This window comes from Polistes canadensis, unplaced genomic scaffold (genome assembly GCF_001313835.1).
Source record: "Polistes canadensis isolate GaletaPanama2010 unplaced genomic scaffold, ASM131383v1 scaffold_34, whole genome shotgun sequence".
NCBI lineage: Eukaryota > Metazoa > Arthropoda > Insecta > Hymenoptera > Vespidae > Polistes > Polistes canadensis.
In genome coordinates this window covers 964,435-987,052 of record NW_014569581.1, presented here as the reverse complement: position 1 = coordinate 987,052, position 22,618 = coordinate 964,435, and positions in this window count along the sequence as shown.

Here is a 22,618-nt window from a genome sequence, read left to right as displayed (position 1 = left end):
TATTATATTATATTTTTACCGATAGGGTTAGATTTGTTTTTCACTATTTACGGTAGATAAGTATTAATTATTTCGACGAGTTTTCGATAAAGTAATTGGACGTTCGAGACAGACACGAAAGTACCTAACTTTCTATTTACCGGTACAGTTGATCTTCCTTGGAAAAAGAAAAAAAATAAAAGGGAGAAAAAAATAAAGACTAGGAAGATGAATGAAAAATAAGAAAAATAATTGGGGCTCATGCACTTCAGTGAGACAGAGAGAGAGAGAGAGGGAGAGAGAGAGAGATAAGAAATTTTGCTCGTTATTGTCCTCTAACGAACGGACTTTTTTACGGGAAGAATTTTAGTTCTTCTTTTTTTTATTTCATCGTTAAAAGCACGCCTTTTTTTCATTTTCTTTTTTTTTTCTCTTCTCTTCTCTCTTTCGACTTAATTATCTTTAACTATTAACGAAGGAAAAAGGAACGAAGAAAAATGAAATTTGTCTTCCCTCATTTTACACCTTACTTTCCATTCCTTTATCTTTCTTCCTCTCTCTCGTATATTTAGTTTTACATTTTTAAACGATAACTCGACAATAATGGCAAACTAATTCGCATTTGAAAGATATTCAATCGTCCCGTCAAAGACATCGATAACTAATAATATCTTGAACTATGTTATTATCATTATCAACGTGTTAATACTTCGTAAGTTATCTTTATTTCTCACGATTATAAACTTATGCATTAGATAAATAAATACCTAACGCATTAATGTCACTACGGTAAGCTGTAATTAAAATATAAATTGATTCAAACGGATATATTTATTTATATCTGTAGAGATAAAAAGTAAAAAAAAAAGAAAGAAAAAAAGAAAAAGCCAAAACCAAAAAGAATAAAAGATAAAACCAAAGGAATGGATAAACTTGAAAAATAATCTTTTAAAATATGAGAAAACAGACAGAACAAAGTATAAATCGATAACAAATAACACACCTGTGCGAATCTAGAAAATAAATAATCCTAGATGTTATATACCCTCCTATATTTATATAAAAAGATCGTCAATTCTATCGATAAAGTTCATTGGACGTTAATCCAGGATCCAATATATCGGCGTTGATTACACATCCGGTCAAGAATGGATTTCGAATGATCGTTACGCAGTAATCGTTCATTAATTAACGATAATCGTCATTATACGAGTACACCTCGTCTTACTTTTATATTCTTTTCTCTATCCCGATTCTACCTTCTTCCTTCCGTGATTGATTTCAGTCGATGAACTTTAGCGAGTTTCTCTCTTCTTCGACCCTTCCCCTCCACCCTTCCCACCCCCTTTGCCCTCCGTTACACCGATCCTCTGTACTTCTCTACTCTTCGCTCGACGAGGCCGACAGACCGGAGATGGACCGGTCGAGATAACGCCGCGAGGCCGGTAACTGCAGTAATTGTCGGTGATTAGAGGAGTCATAATTACCGGTCCACGTATAACGTTACCGAGTCCATTCATTCTCCGGTCTTTTCCCCGTCGGCTTTTCTCTCTTTCTCTCTCTCTCTCTCTCTCTCTTTCTCTTTTACTCCCTTCTCTCTGTCCTTTCGAACTTCGTTCAACCCTGAAACCACCACCAGTGATTCTTTGATGCAACGAAGAATGCAACACGTATACATATATGTACACGCGCCCGCTAATGTTTTTTTTGTCTCCCTCATAGTTATATTCCTTTCTTGTTGTTTGAACTCCGATCAACAAAGCGTTCTTCGGTACTTACGTTAGCCAATATTAATTTGTCATTGTCCAACATAAATCATGTTTTCGATATAATTGCTTAGCGCAATTTCCGATTATACGACTAAGCATAGTGTTTCTCAATTGTTAAGGTTAATAACAGAATCTTATTATCAATGATACTGTTCTTTTTGGAATTGATTATTTTCATTTTCTATGTAAAGTATGTTACTTTAATTGGAAAGGTAATTAGACAGATTTTGTGAAAGAATTAGAGTTTCTTATGAATCTTTGTATAAAAAAGAAAATTGAATGGAGTGAAGTGAAATGATAGTTGAGAAGCACTGAATTAGACTGATCGTATATAATTCTTGGGTTATGTAATTAAATTTAAATGTAAAATTTATCTCGACGTTAATATTAATTATTGAACTTAGGTAATAACCAGATGTTGATCTTGTTTATTAGAACACGAAACGAAACATATACCACGTTATCTGTATATATTACTTTTTATCATAAAACGATCTCATTAATTTATGAATATTTATTTGAAACATTAATAATTTAAAATATTTATATGAATATGTTATAAATATTTATACACATGCATATATAGATTATTTATTAATTTTAATATTTAATTATTTATCACATAGGATTTTTTTTTTTGGAGTTATTGCGATAAATCTTTTCAAAATGATAATCTTGGAATTGGAGATTATTACTATTATACTTATATATACGTAATAATGATTTCTATTTGTAGATTATAAAATGATTCTATGTATGCAGTTCTTTTGACAGGAGAATTCAGTGGATCATCTCCCCTCCATCCACCCACCCCCATTCCCACGTGGTTAGGAGAACGCGAGAACAATTAAAATCCGCTTTAATAACAGTCCCGTCTGCAACGACGCCGCCTGTGGCATACGTAAAGGGTTCGGAATCTTTTTGGCGAGTTATTCTTTCTCTTTCTTATGTTAGACTTTGAGGATCCTTCCGAAACTCTTCTAACGCACTTCCAGGACTAACAACAATAAGTCATATATTTCCCCAGCTAAGTCTCTACTATGGAACTTTTTGACGTTCGAACGGCCCACGAAATTATATGGCAGCGGGAACGAGTTTTGGCATTAGAACTTTCTGTTGCCTTTTCGACGAGCCTCCCGAACGAGATACATTATGCGCGAGATATGGTCGATCATCTTAAAAACCGTGAGAAACTAACAAGTTAAAGCGATAAATTATTAAGCTTGCTTAACAATTTTTCTCGCGCGGGTATTCTTTTTTGTTTTGTTTTCATCATCTAAGGTTAAAAAAGCGAAAGAAAGAAAATTATTTTCATATATATTCACAAAATGGGAAAAATCATATATACAATGGTATAGATATAAGTTCCGACGGATATATTATGATAACCTAAGTTAACCGGCTGTGATAATCTCAGGAAAGATTATTATTTATTATTTTCTCTATTTTCCTTTCACTCCCTTTCCCTGTCTTCCTTTCCTCCGTTGAGCAATTAATTATTATGCCGTGAAGTAACAAGTCCAACCCCATCCTCGCAAAGGGTCGGCCTAATTACTTATCGATCTTCAAGGTAGATATGCTTACTCATTATCTACCGTGCAATTGTATAAGACAAAGTAGCAAGCGATCCGCTAGCCCGAGCTACTACTAGCCAGCCTAGCATCTCAATTATCGATCTTACCGATCCAAACGATAACAATTTATTTCTACATCGTCCTAAGTAATACGTTTCCTGTGTTAAGAATCAAGCAACTCGGTGAACGAGCAGTTTCATTCGTAACGGAGAAATATATACGTAAATCTACTTACAAGAAAAGGAAGAATGAAAGAAAGAAAGAAAGAAAGAATGAAAGAATGATTGAAAGTAAAGGGAAAAGAAAAAAAAGAATAGTCGAGAATGAAATACTTACGTATTATCGTTGGTTATATGTATTCGCCAGCCCACTTCATAATAAACAAGCACCGTACCCGCTTGCAGCTATAAAGCATGCCGAACCTTACGTCTTCCCCGACCAAACTTGTAATTTTAAATGCGAGTACGTTAGTACACGTCATTGATTTTATTTCGATTTGAAAGTAAACATGGTTCGCCTATTTCTTTTCTATCGACGAGGTAGAACGATGGATAGGTAGTATGCATACCAAGACACTTATTTCAAAACGAACTAAACTAATGCACGTTAGAAAACTTACGATAGTGGAACTTATATTCTCGGGTTCGTTAATGCGATTTAGTTTTAGTTTTTTTTTTTTTAAATTATAACTCTTAATTGGAAAGAACATTTACTGTTACGTAGATAAGAGATCTTATTCGAACAGGTATGAGATATACTTCCATAAAGTTTAAACTTAACAGTTTTAATGGAATCATAATTTAGATTAGATTCAAGGATAAAGAAGAATCAAAACTGCTAAAGTAAAATCTGTTCTAATGAAAGTAGATAGGAGAGAGAGAGAGAGAGAGATCGGGAGCAGGAATTAATGCAATAAAATTATATTGACATCGTGTATAAGTAATAACTCGATCGGTGCAACATATTTATTTTTTTTCTAAATTTATCCTTTACTTTTTGTTTAATGCAATAGAACGTAGACATCTGTGGGTATACGTTATTATTGAATCATTGTCGGAATAAACGAATAAGTAAAGAAGAGTATCATCTCTGGTTGTTGGTGAATTTCTTTTTCAAATCATTTTAATCGATAGAAATATAAGATAGATATGCACAAGCCAGAGATCATCGTCGGAGCCGTTATCGTCGATACTCGTAATGATAAGAAATTCGTGATGAACACACCGGGTGTCCAGGTGTTTCCTTAGGTAAGATAGGTTTTAGATAATATCGAATAAATCACGTAGACGTATGTTTCAGTCAATTTATATGTCGGCATTAGTGCACATAGGAGGCTTAGCTATTCAGAAAATGAATATTTTTTAATAAGATCGATTCCGATGATGTGTTGAGATTTGGTTCATAGGATTTTATGTAATAATGAACGATAATAATCTTACTAAAGCTTATCGATGGTTCAACTTAGGTAGGTAGGTAGGTAGGTAGGTAGGTAGGTAGGTAGGTTTGCAAATAGCGTCGGTTATGCGAAAGCAGCCTGAAGGTAAGAAAGTTAAGGAAAGAGAGAAAAAGAGAGAGAGAGAGAGAGAGAGAGAATATTTCTTGTGACGTCACTAAGGTACGCGTTTACAAGAGAGAACGTCTGAGTTGCGCGTTTATGACCCGAGGAGGTAGAGAGAAGGAGGAGGAAGGATGCGAAGGAGTAGGAAAAAAAGGACTTGAATGTACAAGGAGAAGAGAACCGAAAGGAGGGGAAAACATTATCCACCCACGTAGGAAGAGTGAAAGAGAGAGAGAGAGAGAGAGAGTCGAGACGGACCTCGAAATTCCGCAGATAAAATCGACTCCGCTTGGCTTCGCCGACCAATATATTCATAATGGCCGTTCTCTCTCGTTCTTTCTCACCCCCTATTTTTCAAATCTTTGATCTGCGGATATTTCGGTGAACAATCGGGGCCCTACTCGATTCTTCTATAAGACTACGATGTTAAATATTTAGGACTTTGTTGTATTATCATTAAATATATCTAACTTTATATAAGTATATCCTATTTCTATCACAACGAATCAAACGATGACACTATCTTCAAAAAGTCGTAATATATTTTAAGATGTATTGGCATAGCATAAAATATATATCATTTGAATTCGTCTAATAGTACAATGACTTGTAAAAAATTTGACAATTGATCATGATACGTTTAATTTTGATAATATATACATATAACATTCGATTGGAAATCAAATATTAAGCAAATATTGTTATTATTAATATATAAGTCTCAAAGGGAGTTATAGACGGTTAATAAATCTTATGAACAATTAATTTGAACTAGTTGTACGTTTCGTCCCTTACTGGGAACTTCATCAGCAACTTGATCATTTACAGTTCACGTGTCCATACATATAATCTTTTTTACAGAGTCATACATTTCAATAAAACTTAACATATTACAATACAATTTGATCCTAAAACACCTTATCTTATCACACGTAATCAAATACTTGTTATTATTATTATTATTAGTCCAATTTATTTTTATCGAAGAAGAGAATTTCGATAGAAATCTAATATTATATACTTACCTATCGAGTAATAATTTGGAGAAAAAGAGAGAGAGAGAGAGAGAGAAAAAGATTTCTTTGAAAGATTTCATCTTACTCGAAGCGTTGGCCCGTTTGCATTAGAACGAGAAAAAGGGGATTATAAGGTGTAAGATCGATCGTTACGGTAAGATCGAAAGGCTCGTAGGCGTGAAGAAGGTCCGCCGGTAAATAGTGGATCGTTAATGAGCGAGAGACTAGATGATAATTAAAGATTCGCACGCTGCGTTTCCGCATGGAAGAAGCTCTTTCTCTCACTCGCACGTTCTCTTCTTCTTCTTATTCATCTTCTCTTTTATGGTTATTTTACTTTCTTACCGACCATTCTCAACAGAATAGTCCTTTCACGGGTACGTGAAACGAAAACGAAATCAGATAAGAACGATAGCATTTAGTATGCAACGATGCATTCATATCAATCGTTCCATGCATATGCAGGAATTCATTCGCACTTTAGATAGTCAGATGTATCTATGTATGTGTATATGTATATACCTATACATGTAACAACGAATCGACAAAGTTCATTATACTTTTTTTCGACAAGTAACAAACGTGAGATTTTTATTATATTAAAAGATTATAAATAAGAAAATCATCGACATTTTGATTAATCGTTTGAAATACTTTATGTTTATTATCGGATTAGATATCGCACGTATATATAGGAAAAATATAATTGGAGGATACGTAAATGTCGCGTGTGATGTCGTCCAACCTAGGCGAAAGCTTGAAGAAAAAAATATAAATAAAAACATGAAATAAATATAATAAAAAGTAAAAGAAAAGAAAAGAATTAAAAAAGAAAAAAAGAAAACAGGGGGAACCTATTTGAGAGAGAGTCACTCGCGCACGCAATCGCAAACGGCGACATCCTGCATGGCTCACGGCGGTAATTACATCCTAAGTACTTCTGCGAAACGTCCCGTGCATGACTCTTTTTCCTCGCGAATATCTCATATGATTTTCTGACACTACTATGACGTTCCTTAGAAACGAGGATCTTAGTATCTCTTTGAGCTATACTCGCGAAAAAATCTTCCTTTTCTTCCCCCTACACGTTCTAACATTTTATTTAACAGCTCGTTTGCGAATGTTAATTATGCCAGTTGGTTGATTGTCTGTCAAAAAATATTTCACAAAATGTATAAACAAAAGTTTTCGGACGAAATGATCAAAATTATATTCGAATATTTCCCCATGTAAAGTTTGTTTGCTATTATTTATTGCACAATCAAAATCAATGATTTTTAATATGATATATACGTCTAATATCGATAAATATTTTCATTTAAATTTCCGTGTTTGATTTTCCGTGCATAATATTAACTATGCAGATCGGATGTAAAAATGTATGCAATTATTGGTCGAAGTTTACACTTAATTAGTGGTAAATAGATAAACTCAACAAATAAGTATATTTATACACTTACAATTAGAATTAAGTATATATATTTAGTGCGTTGACGCTAACTATTACAACATGCAACTAAAGAGATAGATAGGTGTATATGTTATATATTTATATGCACGTATAATATATCTCTGTCCCTCCCCAGTCTTTTTTTTTCTTTCTTCGTAAATGAAAATTTACAAGATATATATATCTTTTTCGTTAATTTCAAAATAATCGTATCTATTTAGATATTTCTATTTATCGTGCACGTAAGTTTCTTTATTCTGTTTATTCAAATATAAACGAAGTTTGTATTCGTCGAAGCGTGTGCTGTATCATTCTTATACGGCATGAATATTCAGGTATAAATATACCTGTGCAGACGTTTTGCATAGCAGCAGTATTTTGAAAGTGATTAGCACTTTTGTTGTACGTAGCAATGAGTGAGCTAGTTGTTAATTAACAACAAGCGAAACGGTTAATTGACGATCCTCACTTTTGCGAAAGAAAAATAAATAACGAGTAGTGAATGTGTGTGTGTGTGTGTGTGTGTGCTCCGATCGAATTTGCATCTCTTGATATCGAGTCCTTATCTATCGATTATTCGACTACATAAATGAATAAATAATACATTCAATAATAATTCCATATATACCTACACACACACAAAAAAGTAAACGATCATATTATTGTCGGAATGAAAAAAAAAACAAGGTAATAATAGGAAAATAGATTATATCATTTAAATGCTATGCATCATTATAAATACTTTTACGATATCATAGGCCATCATTGATCGATGTAAAGTAATTTTTCATGCAAATCGTGTTCTTTTACTCCGTTTCCAATAAATGAACAAAAAATATGAAATGACATAATGAATTGATTGATGTTGTTGAGATCAAACGTAACGCTCCGAGCTGAAGAATATTTATTGTTTCTTTCCTATATTTCTTATTCCTTTTGTTTTTTTTTTTTCTTTTTCCTTCTTACAAATCCAATCATAAAGTGTACGAATATTAATAGTCTACGTAAAATATACGAAAACAAATTGAAAATATATCTGATAAATTTCGATTATTCCAAACAAGTATTAACGACCTAAAAATAATTTTCTCGATATAGTCAAGTATATATATATGTTAACTTCTAACATACGTGTCGTGAATCTATAAAAGATAGTCATTTAGATTTAATAATAATCCTCGTAAAGTAACTAAGTACTTACTTGATATCGTGATAACTTTTACATCCGATAATTAAGATCCAGCGATCGTTTTATTTTCCAAATGGACCGGTCGTCGATAAGCTTACTTACCGGCTGTAAGCATAAAATGATTTTCATTAAAAATTAATCATATCATATAAATAATGTTGATATTTTACCTAAACAAATATATAATATATTTAGAATGTACGTTTTTATGTGTGTGTGTATGTATATATTTAAAAAGTTGCAATCCTCTTTGTATGTTTTTAAGTCACGAATTGTGAAATCACTGTGATTATGAGTATATCGAAATAGAAAAAGGAAAAATATCGTGAACGAACAATGAAGAAAACACGAGAACGGCTGTGTTTGTTTCCTCAAAGTTCCGACGAATTGAATGGGACTTACACTGACCCACATAAATTCTTGGAAAAGTGGTTCGGTAGAATGGACAGCAAAAAATACTAGCGGCGCGTGCCATTGCCTTGAAAACCGCGTACGGTCAGATTTATAGTACCGTAACAAACGTTGTGGTAGGGTGGTGGAGAAAGGGGGGGGGGAGAGACAGAAGTGAGGACAGTTCTTTTATGAATGAAAGCCGAAAAACATGCGTAGCAGTCATCGTATTATATTACGCTAGATTAAAAATGTTCTAATTAAACATGGTTCCTAAAACCAATCCTTTAGACGGAAATTAATCTTCATTATTTCAATGATTGTTCAATATCGTAAATGATAGAGAAATATATTTTAGAAAATACATAGTTATACTATATTATTATAATAATTCATATAAATGAATACTACTTTTTATAAAATATACGAATATAATATAATGATATTATTACGATAAAATAATACATAAATATACAAATAAATTATATATAATAAAGTAATATGATTAAATTTTGTGAAAAATACACAATCTAACCGTATAATATTATCGTAAAAGTTTTTAATAATTCGAGAAATAAGTTCTGCGAAAAAGTTAAATGAGTAATGTAAGTAACTCTTAACCAACACACGTATTACTTAAATAAATAAATACGCGTATCCCAAAATGGTATATAGTAAATAAAAAAAAAAAGGAAGAAAGTAAGTAGAAAAAGAGTCAAACTATCGCTGAAGAAAAATAAGAATAAAAAAGGAGTTGAAGCTGGCAAGTAGGTAAAAGCGTATCCCGTAGTTGTGGAGAAAGGGGTGGGTGTGGGTGTGGGGGGTGAGGAGAGTTGTGCGGGCAAGCGCGGTACGGATGCGGTATCCTCTGGTAAGAGGAAGACGTGATCGATGCCCGTGGGATGCGAGGGCGTTCCTGGTGCGGGAGGCGCACGAGACAAATGGACGTCGCGCGTCTCCCGACCACGCCTTCCCGCGGGAGAAGAAACTCCGTTTGCGTGTACCTTGGCTTTGCCCAAGAGAATCCTCGTCGAGTATCTACGACGACGACGACGACGAAGAAGACGAAGACTACGAGCAAAACTTGCTTCTTCGAATGATCATTCTTGGATATTCTGATGCTATGTTATAGTTGGAAAGTGATAAACTTTTCTTTCTTTTTTTTTTTTTTACAAACTTACCAAATCGATTTTCTTTTTTTCTTAATGCAATAATATCTCAACTCGAATAACTTTTAAAAGGACACACTGTATCGTGTATTATGTATTCCTGGTAAATTGTTACACGTTTTTTTTTTTTTATTAAAATACTATATATATATATATATTTATATTAGAAAATTATATATGTATATATAATTTGTGCGTATATTATAAAAGTTATTTTAAATTTAAAAAAGTATAAAGATAATCTCTTTGAATATATGAATATAGAAACTATTTATTGTCTGCTTCAATTGTTGTTGTTTAATATTTAACGATACGTAGGCATTTTTAATTCAAGTACCTAATGAATACATACAATATTACAAGGAACGCGTGAGAGATACATATTGCACGTAATAAAACACGTAAGTTTTACGTATCTCACGACAATAATAACTAACGAAAGCATAACTAACCGTGCTCTTCAGTAATAGGTATGTATAAAGCGAAAAAATTTTCTCATCCGCTTTTCAAATCACTGCGGATATCATTTTTTTTCTTCTGAAATTATATTTTTCAACGTAAGAACGAGGAACGATGGATTTATAAATTCACAAGAGTTTGATAAGAAAAAAAAAAAAAAAGAAAAGGAAGAAGAAACGTTTTCGAAAAGATCGAATTTTTTAATCGTCGGGAGGAAATTTCGTCGAAGAATAAAAAAAAGAGAGAAAGAAAAAAAGAAAAGAAATCGAGATGTGGCAGCGTGCTGTGCAAAAAAAGGAGGGCAGGGTAGGGGGTGTGGGTAATATTTAAATTCTGGCGAAACTCACAAACAAGGAGAAGCCTTGATAAATATTCAACGGGAGCCACGGAAGTAAGTCAACCAACTACGATCCTGGCATGTACATAGGTTTTGCACCTGCATCGGCGTTCTTAGATTAGTGAAAAACGTATATATTAAAAGCTGCCCTTCCCCCAACCCACCCACCCCCCCTGGAGTTAGACTTTTTTAAAATCGAGCTTTCGAGATACATATTTTATTTTCACAATGAATCAGCATTTTCTTTCATTCATCATTCAGTCAGTCGATCGCGGATGCGCGTTCCTAAACGAGCACTTGTGTTAATTTACATAACTATAGGTCATAAGCTCTTTACTTTTTTAAAAAAAAAAAAGAAAAAGAAGGAGAAGAAGAGGAAAAAAAGGAAAGGAAGAAAGAGTAAAAGATTAACCGTTATACAAGATTTATGAAAATATCTACTACGAAGAAATTTAAATGTTATCTATTCACGTGAATAGATAATTTTATCGCTTGGAATATGGTAGGGTCGTTATTATGTAAATCGCAGATAAGATTACATCTACTCAGCACTGATGAGACATCCGTAACTTCAATACTTTCTAATTATCATTAACCAGAGTTACGATGTAATGCGAGCACGAACATGACATTTTAATTCTTGCACGAATGGAAAAAGGGGAAAAAAGGATTGGAAAAAACGTCAATATTAACATATATAACTTTTTCAAATGACATTATATACGTTTGCAGTTTGATTGATTTTAAATCTCGTATTATACGATTGGAAAATTGTATTTTATTAAAATATTAGAAAGAGAAATGGGGAAAGAGAAAGAGAGAGAGAGAGAGAGAGAGAAACGATCAATACGATCAAGGTGTGTGCTCGTCCACGATAGGGGTGGTGACAAAGAGGGTTGAAACTCGACATCGTGCTTGACCTTACGATATCGATCGTCAATCCTAAGACAGGGAACGTTCTCTATGGAGAAACACCATTTAATTGCTTCCGCCCACCGTAGAAATTCAACGTCTCCTACCAATCGTTACTCGATTGTCATCATCGTAAAGTGGAAACTTCGAGAGCTACCAACTTCGTCGATTAACTACAAATTTTCCTACTTATTCTTCCTACGTACATTTATTTAAAAAGGAAAGGACCAACCATTCATTCTCTCTTTTGGCGAGGATAATTAACGACTGAAGACTGTGCTACGAATCAAAAAAAAAATAAAAAGAAATGGAGAGAAAAGAAAGAGAATGAGGAGGAGGAGGAGAAGGAGGTGGAAGGTGAGTAACAACGAACACCATTTATCATAATTACATCGTTCAATCGTCGTCATCCTTCTCTACCGATCGATATTTTGGTATTAATAAAAGCGAGAGATATAGTCAATGTGATCGGTTAGAAAGATCTTTGAAGAGCGAGAGAAAAGATTGAAAATAGATGGAGAGGAAAGATCGATTTTAAATTCGTGACTGCGATGAGTCGTCGAGATCGCACGAAAGCGAAGTCACGTACCACGCGTATGCTCGTTTACAATGGCAAAGGGCGACGCGCGAGACGTGTCAGATTTGCGTCCCATTCGGTTGAGGACCACCCAACGAGAGAAAGAGAAATAGAGAGAGAGAAATAGGGGACGAAACATCTAAAGAAAAGAAGGAGAGGGAGAGAGTGAACACGAGACGATTATCATTCAGAAGAACTAACGATAGCGAAAACCTGTCCTAACAGCGGTGGTCTCTGAGATAAGGTGGTGAATGCAGGTGTTTAGCGCGTTGCCAGTCATTCTATTGTCATTACTTAAAAAACCGAGACTGTAGCTGATCCGATCGAGGGAGTGGTAAGACATTGTGAGTGCCACGTTCATCAGATACACTCTTCCTAACTCTTCTAACTTACCAATCGGTTCCTAACCAATGTTATTTGATTGTTATTTTAATGAAATCAAGAAACAATTAAATAGTAATATAAGCGTAAGTGTAAATTTTAGATCAAGCTTGTGTGAGATATATTTAATAATTAAAAATAAATGAAATACACATATACGCGTGTGGTATCGTTAATAGACGTTAATTATTTGATCAAATCATGTTTTCACGTTGACGTACTTGTGTATGTTTAGTAACGGTGCTCCAAATATACACTTTTAGAAACGATTCTCAAGCGTGCAGTTAGTTCTAGCATTACGAAAATGTCGTAATTATAAACTCTTGATTTTATCGTTAACTGATTTTCCTATAGCTTCGAGCGATGGAACACCTTTCATAAAGGTAACGTAAAAGATACGCGCGGCTGATAAAACTTACCGACGATAACGAGGTACATAACATGAACGTGGTTGCTAATATAAATACCATCAGTCAAGACAGAGACCTTGCACAATGGCAAAGCGAATTGTCCCACGTATTGTTTTATTTGAAATAACTTGATTTTAACCGAAATTTTTGACACGCGTCGCGTTAATCTTTTTATTTATTTATTTATTTATTGTATTTTTCTTATTTTTTTTCTCTCTCTCTCCTTTTTTTCTTCCAACTCGTCGTTAATTCATATTTTTATTATTTTTTCCATTTAAATTTAAACACAGGCAAGCAGGCATCTCTCGGTTCTACGTAGGACGATAAGTTTCCATAATTATTCCAACACTAACACCACTACGAAACATCGTCATCAACGACAACCAGCACGTGGGGTATTCATGTTAGAGCTTTAACGAGCTTTTGTCACGAAAGCAACGAATCGGCACGGCGTTCTTTACATCGTTAACGTGCGAGCTGTTGTTCTATGTGTCACTAGGACGAACATGAAAAACTACGATAATCTTGTTGTTTGCGTTTTATCGATCCTATTTTATTTCTAGTTTATCAATTATATAATCACATATACTTCAATATATAAGTACACGGACACGCATCCATATTGTTATTGTTAAATCGCATAAATTAACTAAGCGTTTTTGAGAAAAAGTGTATAAAAATCATTTTTAATTATATATTTAAAAATAGTAGTTTTAAGAAATACCTAAATTATATATGAATTCCTACTTAGTTATTTCGGGTTTTCACAATTTAGTGCTGACACACACACACACACACACACACACACACACACATATGTATATATATATAGGTACTCCATGTGACTATCTAAATTCTGTAAAATTTGATCAAGAAGAAAATGTTGATAGCAATAAAAAGAGGAGGATGAAAGTAAATTCCAAAGTCAAACGACAACACGATGCCCTTTATTTTCGTACTCGAGCCTGCTCGATTCGAAAGGAACGCTTGAATTTATTAACCTCGTTACGAGCGACCGCCCCTCTACGAGAGTCTCGAAACTGAGGGAAAAGAAGAATAAGAAAAGAGAGAGAGTGAGAAAGATCCAAGAGGAATTCAAGTGAACGTATTTAAAATCTAGACGACAATTTCACGGACAAAATGGCGGATTTCTCGTTTCAAGATCTAAAGAAATATAAAGAAAATTTCTTAGAAATAAATTCCATTTTTGTCATCGTTGATTAATTGATTCACATCGATTGGATATTTTCAAGACCAAAGAATTAAAAGTTAAGAAAAATCGTAATTCGTTGTAAGGGATTATTATTATTTGAGCTTTTTGGCATAGCGCACGCGCCTAATATACGCAACGCGCATGTGCGCGTGCGTGCCACTTATGCGTGAATAAACCTAAGCTCGATGCGTCGTCGTTGTCGTCGTCGTCGTCACGGGTCTCTGATTTCGGACCACCACGCCCATCGCCACTGCACTACTCGTCCATGACGAGAGATAAAAAGGGACGGAAAGAAAAGCTCCAAAGGATGATGATGCTGACCAATCTTTCCAAAGACCAAGAATAGGAAAGGAAAAAGATTTGCAAGAATTGAAGCTGAAGCTCAAAGAAGCGGTACACACTCTCTCTCTCTCTCTCTCTCTCTCTCTCTCTCTCTTTGTTCTTAAATATCGTCCCTCTAAGATAAATATTTTTAGATTGTCAAGTTCATCCAAGAATTTCTCTCTTTCTTCGTTCCATTTCTTTGAACTCTATCAAATAATTCGAAAATAAATCGTTAGACAAGTCATATACGAATTAAACAATTGATATTTTTGTAATAGATGTAACATTTATATACACTATCAAACATGATATACATACCATAAATGATCTTACTCTGAGAAAACAACAAAAAAATGTTATATTTCATAAAGATGTCTTATGATCATCGTCAGATGCATTAAAGAAGATAATAATATGAGATAAGATATAATTACGAACGAGATATCTTGGAGTACTTAAAGAATCATGTCAGAAACGATCTCTTTGCGAGAAAGAGAGAGAGACACTTGACTAGGAGCTTTGTTAGACGAAGGATGGACGAATAATGAGTTTTTTTGATCGTCACACAGCATTCCTTGATTTATGTGGTCGGATATGTGGAAGCGCACTAATTCTCGCTCGTAACTTATAACACCAGTGAGCGAACGGAATAGAAGCAAACATTTTTCGAAGCGTCAGAGCGTAACGTCAGCCAGTGAAAAAGTATTCAAAGTCACGCATTACAAATTGTATATACAACTACCTAACACACACACATACACACACGTATATATATATATATAGATATTTAGATACAAGTAATTATATCTTCGTAATAAGAGCAAAAGCTCGTTATGTGAAAAACTTATAAGAATCTTGAATCTCTTTTATTTTTTTCATTCGTATCATTAACGTATCGTAAATGTTTTATTTAAACGAACCATTGTCTTTCCATTTCCTTTTTCCACCCTCTTGTCCGTTTTCCTCCTAAGAAAAATAAAAACTCACGTCAGTTTTGAGAAAAAAAAAAAAAAAAGAAAAGAAAATGAATGGGAATCTCGTAACTTTGTTGGTCGAATCTAGAAGTAGGCACGTGCAGAGTCCATAGCTCGAGAGGAAATACGGAATCGGAGATCGGCCGAGGGCGCCCTATGGGGAATAATTGCGCGTTTGCGCTCGTTGCGGGAGGAGGATTCCGTGGGCCGCCCCCATGACTCCCGGTAGTAATTATCGAATCCTTCCCCTTCCTTGACCGATTCTTACGGTATATGCCAAGCGCCCCCCTCTTACCCCCGACCCCCGCTCCCCTATTTTTCCCTGAAGGCTCGTGTGTTATTATTCGATGTGTGCACCACGGTGCACCATTGGCAGTGGTGGTGGTGGTGGTGGTGGTACCACTGGTATCACGAGCTGCGAAACTCTTGTACATTCTCTCTTTTCATCTTACATGAGCTTACGAGTACCTTCGACGACCGGGTCCCAGATCGGAAGCCACTCTGACGCGAAGATTACTGGAATTAAAGCTTTGGATCGTCGAGCGAACAACGAATGTAGGTAACTATACTACTCTCTACTTCTTTCTTTCCTTTTCTTATTTTTTTATTTGATTATTTTTTGTTCTGGTAAGACGGTAGGTCCTACCTTCCCCGAACACAACTACTTTCCAATTTTTCAAGGAAACTTTGACTAATCGATTTAACAGATAATAAAGCGATCGCGTTGAGCATACATTTTGTAAAAGATACATTTTTTTGTTAAATTAACATCTTATAGCAGCTGTTTATCAGCAAATAAATTGTAACGTCTGCCGTCTCGGTATTCCCATTAATCTCAAATTCGTTATCGCATGTCCATCGCCAAACGAAGTATACAAGGAAGTATACATATATGTGTGTAACCAGTTCATAGGATTAAAGAACCCTTCAACCAAATTCGATGACGAGTCGAACGTGCGACAATTTAATTACATAATTGGCAAGCTCCAACCGCATTGTGACTCCACCTCTCTCGATACGTTCCTCGTCGATTCACAAAGTGAGAAATGGAACTGTCCTTTCGCTAGGACGTTACGCAAATTACCCTGGAATATCTTAATCGTGGTACACGAGTACGCGTAGTAGTATATTCATCTTCTTCGACTTAGATCGTTATCTTCGAATATTTTGTCTTGCGTTACAACAAAAGGAAACAAAACAAAAAAAATTAGGCCTTGAAGAGAACAACCGCGGGTTGGTTTTTTTTTTTTTTTTTTTTCATTAGCAATTCTATGCATAATACTCACGTACACCTTGGCGCGTTTTATAACGATAAAAAGAAAAAATATCGTTCCAAGTTGATTTATTATTAATAATAATTTTCTCAACTGGTATCGTGTCATTGGTCAATGAAAAAAGTCTGTTTCTTTCTTTCTTTCTCATTCGCAATGTCAATTTCATGACGATTTGTTTTTACGTATCTGAATTGCAAGAGACACAACGAGATCTACTATATATCATATTATTCTTTTATTTCAATAATTTGTAACAATTTTCAACGTTTAATTGATCGTTCATCATTTAAAACGAGTTTACGTCGTTGTATCGTAATTTACCGTGCTTGAGTAATTGAAATTGCACGCACACACACACACACACACACACACACACGAAAGCACGAACACTTGTGTGTGTATATATAAAAATACGAAAAATATCATCGTCGCGATCGAAGTCGAAGGATTGCGAGTTCTGAGTCATGCATCACCGACACGTCCTCTCGTATTCTTTCTTTCTCGACCGAAAGGCAGATTATAAATACCAACATACAGTAATACTCGTAACGTGCTGGCACTTTTTTTAAGATAAACGAGAACACTATTCCTCGTGACTTCGATAAAATAAATACTGGTCAAGTATAAATGATATTAAAAAAATGTTCGATATATTTTTACACACAAATTACGAGATATCTCTCATGTGATCATAATACATCGCTTTTATTAACCCTTTGCATTCGAAAGGTTACTCTGGGTTACCATTTAAAGATTGTTTTATAAAGTACAAGATTTTTTACTTTATACACATGGAATACATAACAATATTTTATATGTAGTATATAAAAGAATAGCAATTTTTAAAAATCCTCGAGTCTAGCACGTGGAGTACTGTAATTGAATTATATCATATGCTCAATGAGTATATTGAGCATATCGATGGGTGACCCGTTTGAAAAAAGAAAACATGTACTTTCGACTGAAAATAACAGGACTTTTTTGGATATGTGAAATATACGTCGGAGAAGATTTTCATAGAAATGTGGACTCGAATTATATATATAATTAAAAAGAAAAACAATAAAATAAATAAAGAAAATAAATTGACAGATGGTACAAATTTATGAACGTTTATACTAATTATATAAAATTTATTATAGCGCGTTTGAAGTGACGAGTGAAAAATTGATGCGTCCTTCGAGCGACGAAAGGTATTTTCCTTAACTTTTTGCGACCTTTCCATTAGGGTATAATATAGAAAGAAAAGTGGTGATACAACTAGTAATTCGTTTGTACGAACTCGATGATTTGGATTGTTGAGTACTACGACAGGTCGTACGATCCCACGCGTTTAAATCATACCGGAGGACTAAAGTTTTTCGTAAAAGATAAGAACGAAATGGCCAGCCTGCCGCCGCCGTTTGTTCTCGTATGATTACGTGGGCGTATAGATCGGCCGACACGTGGGTCGCTAAACTTTTTCCAGAACGCATAATGAAAGGTAGAATAACGTTTCTCGAGAATAACTTCCCTCTCTCTCTCTCTCTCTCTTTCTCTTTATACGATCGCGGAAGACAATAAATTTCTTTCGAACCCCGTCGAACTTGACGAGTCCGATATAATACAATACTTCCGCGTAGGCCAATAAAAAAAACAACAAAAATGTTTGATCTTTCAAGCAGGAATTTGTCCATTGTCCAAAACCATAAACGTTTCATCCAATAATAGTAAATTTTCTCCAATTAAATAATAATCAATTGCAAATTATTCGATTATTAATCGATCTGTCGAATATTATCAACGAGAAAAATAATCTTAACTACAATTGGCCAATTCAAATTGCAATTTTAATCGAAAAACCATGTAGAATTTAGATGAAAAAATATACATACCTATATTTAACCATGACTCGTATAATCATTGATTAGCGAACACGAAGAACAGTTTCCATTCTAATCTAACTCGTTAAAGGAATCAGTGGGTTCGTCTCGGTTCGGAAAATCGGCTTTTAACATCCCCCCGAGGGACATTAGGGAGTTTTTGGTGGTCGGAGCATATATAACGTATCCCTCGATCGTACTCGAAGAGAAGGATAGAGAAATAGAGAGAGAAATAGAAAGAAAGAGAGAGAGAGAGAGAGAAGCAGAGTCAATATCATCGTCGTTAGAAGAATCAGATCGTGGAGACCGCAAGAGCGTCTATAAATAACGTTTCTCCGACCCCTGGTGTTGTGATTATATTACCTATTCGAGGATAAAGCATTTTGGAGAGAAAGAGAGACGGAAAACACTCGAGGGAAGAAACACTTGGTAAACCGACGAGAAGAAGCGAGATGGTAAATAACGTATATATGCCGATGAAAAGGGAGGTAGGTGGGAGGGTAGGAGGAGGAGGAGGAGGAGGAGGGGGGAGGGAGGATTTCCGGGGTGTCTGAGGCAGATTAAATCTCGACTGGTTAGCGTTTGATTAAACTCTGGGATTGAGACCGATGTTAATGCTTCATCCGTGACTCGATTGTATGCCTCTCCGTGAAATTGACGTCGCGAACGTCGTAAAAAAAGATACGACCTCTGCTCGGTACCTATTTCTCTTTACACCACCACCCTATATCACCCTCCCACCACCCTTCTCCCTTTCTACCGTTCGATAAATCTCCTATCTTGTCGGATTGTATCGCGAGGAAAGTACCTATCCGTTTTCTCTTTTTCTTTGTTTCGAGGATGCTATGGAAACATCGTGAATCGAAATGCAGGAAGGACTCTCTCTCTTTCTCTTACACACGTATACGAAAGAAAAGAAGAAGAAAAAGAAGAAGAAGATTAAGACTATCCTCGACTTCAGGTCAAAGTCAGTACCGACGTTTACCCTCTCGAAGATTCAGTGGAGGTATATAGAAAAAAGATAGAGATAGAAAGAGAGAGAGAGAGAGAGAGAGAGAGACAAGAAGTGACTAAAGAGGGGTGGGGTAGAGAGTCGGAGCAAGAGTTCTCCGGGCCTCACAATTAGCGCATACATCACCGCTTGAGAGGCCGCTCGAGGGGCAAGGGGGATGGCAAGGGGAGGGCTGGAGGGAGGAGAGGGCTTCGTACTGGCAACCTGTTATTAAATACGTGGCCCGAAATACGCATGTATCACTCACGCATAGGCTCGCATACAGAGGACGAGCCCTTTGCCGGATTAATTCACACGCGGACCGATCTGTAGAGAAGGGTGAGGAAGAGCAGCAGCAGGAGGAAGAAGAAGAGGAGGAGGAGGGGGAGGAGGTGGAGGAAAAGACGCGCCTCTCTCGGTACGACGAAAGTCGATTTACGGCCGCGCACCATCACGTTTTCTTATCCGAAGCTTCCTTTTCTTTTTCTTTTTCTTCTTCTTCTTCTTCTTTTTATTCTCTTAACCCTTTCTATATTTCTTTTCTTCTTTTTTTTTTTTTTTTTTATTTATTTATCTCTCTCTCCGCTTACCTCGACACAAACGCTAAGCGAAAAATTGTGAAAGTTCAATCGTTTTATATATTTTTTTTCTTTTTTTTTTTTTTTTTTTTATTTATTTATCTCTCTCTCCGCTTACCTCGACACAAACGCTAAGCGAAAAATTGTGAAAGTTCAATCGTTTAAGATCTTTCTCTCACTCATTTCTCCGCTTTATTAATTCTATCTTTCTCCGTTTCTCAAGGGTTGGACAAATTGCACGAGGAATTCCTAATTCCCTCGGACTTGTAAAGATTATCCGATGACTTATGGGCCGAATCGCGGACTCGATTAATGACCGTACTTTTCGCGATTCTTTATAATGGACAGCCTCGAGATAATAATAAATAGGCGCGGCCATGTACCCAGTCGATATGCCCGAGAGATATTGGGACGGTGTTATTAACATGTTCGTTACGTCGTGAATAATTATAATTTTTCTTTTTTTCTTTTAATTTTAATTTACTTTATCTCCTCTTCTTTAGTTTGACTTTTCTTATTGCGAAGAAAATTAATAGGATTAAATTCGTATCGATGATGATTCGTTCTTTGCAAGTATAATCGTCATAGGTTTTAATTTTCCATCGGATGTAGTAGTAATATTTATCCTTTTATGTATCATAGAGGAAAAAAGTAAAGAGAAGAGTAGTCGGTCTCATAGCCGACAAAAGCCACAACAATGAGATAAGGGTGAGCTCGTAAATAATTGATCGGCAGTTTCTCGTATTAATAACGGCAACAGCATCGAAGTACCAGGATCGTGTCAAGGACCACCCGTAGAGAGTCGACCGACACTGCCGGGGACAGACGACACGACACAATCAACGAACTGACTCTCCTCCCTTCCACCTAAACCCGACGCCGAGTTTCGCTAATAAATTATTAAAGGGACAGTATCTGGATATGACGGCGGAATATCCTGGTGAGAACGATCGTTTGTTTGGGCTTACCTACTGGGTTCAAATTCTATCGTCTACCTCCGTTGTTTCATCCTTTCTTTCTTAATACAATTCTTAATACAATTCTTAATTCATATTTCAATATTATAACCGTTTCATTGCTGAGAAGCGCTATCGCGTTCTTCTTGTATTGTGCCAAAAATGCGAAGACGCGCGATAGCGCTTCTGTTTTTTAATTAGTGCCGCAATTTTGTCATAATATGTCCGAAAAAATACGTCACCAACTAAACGATTAACTTACACGAAGAAAAACGGGCAAACTTTTAAACCTGTACCTTTACCCAATTAGGCTACTTTTTAATAATCTAATATATAATACATTTGAATATAATACTTATATGTGTTATACTTGTGAATAGTGCATTGACTGATTACCGATTGGTACGCGTACGAAGTCGTAATAGTAGTAGTAGTACCTTAACTGGGAGAACGATTCGCATGAGAATAAAATAAATTGCATCCGGTAATTTGAGAGGAACGACATTTTCACGTTGGCTATGCGACAGATAATTAAGTGGCACTTAAGTTCGGTAATTAAGCAAGAATGAAATTACCTTGGACGCTTTCGTATTTTCTCTCTGCTAATTGCGCTTCCTCCCCCTCCCCTCCCCCCCCCCATTGCCCTTTTTTCTTTTATTTTTTTTTTTCTTCCGCGACGAATAGCAGCAAATCGATCGACAATGCGCGAATTTAGTTTTATCTTTTCTTCCATTTCTTTTCTTTTTTGTTCAAAAAAAAAGGACAGAGACAGAAAAAAAGAGAGAGAGAGAAAAGTTATTCATTTCCTTAGGAGATGACAACAACCACTTCGTTTCCTTTATTCTTTCGAAAAGAGACCACGGGTTAAGCGGCCGAGAAAACTAGTTAACAGTCTCTCTCTTTCAAGAATTATTATTCTTCGTTGAAGCGTCACGATTCTGACCGTTCGAAGCTCGTAGAACTTTACCGTCGGGTTCGACGAACCTTAACACGCGTTCGGTAAACGTTCAAAAAGACAATGGGAATGACTTTACGTTAAGGTATAGAGGGGTTCATTTTTGCCGCTATTTCGTAAAACTTATTCGAAAAGAAAACGAGTAGCTATTTATGACGTTACCTTTCGATTCCAAAATTTTTTCCGTGATACTTCCTTCCGTAAAAGAAAAAAAAAAACAAATTTTAATTTGTACGAATTTTTAATTCTAACACGAATAAAAAAAGATATTAACGCATTTTGACATTGTTATTTCGAAAACGTATTATATTGTTTATTTTT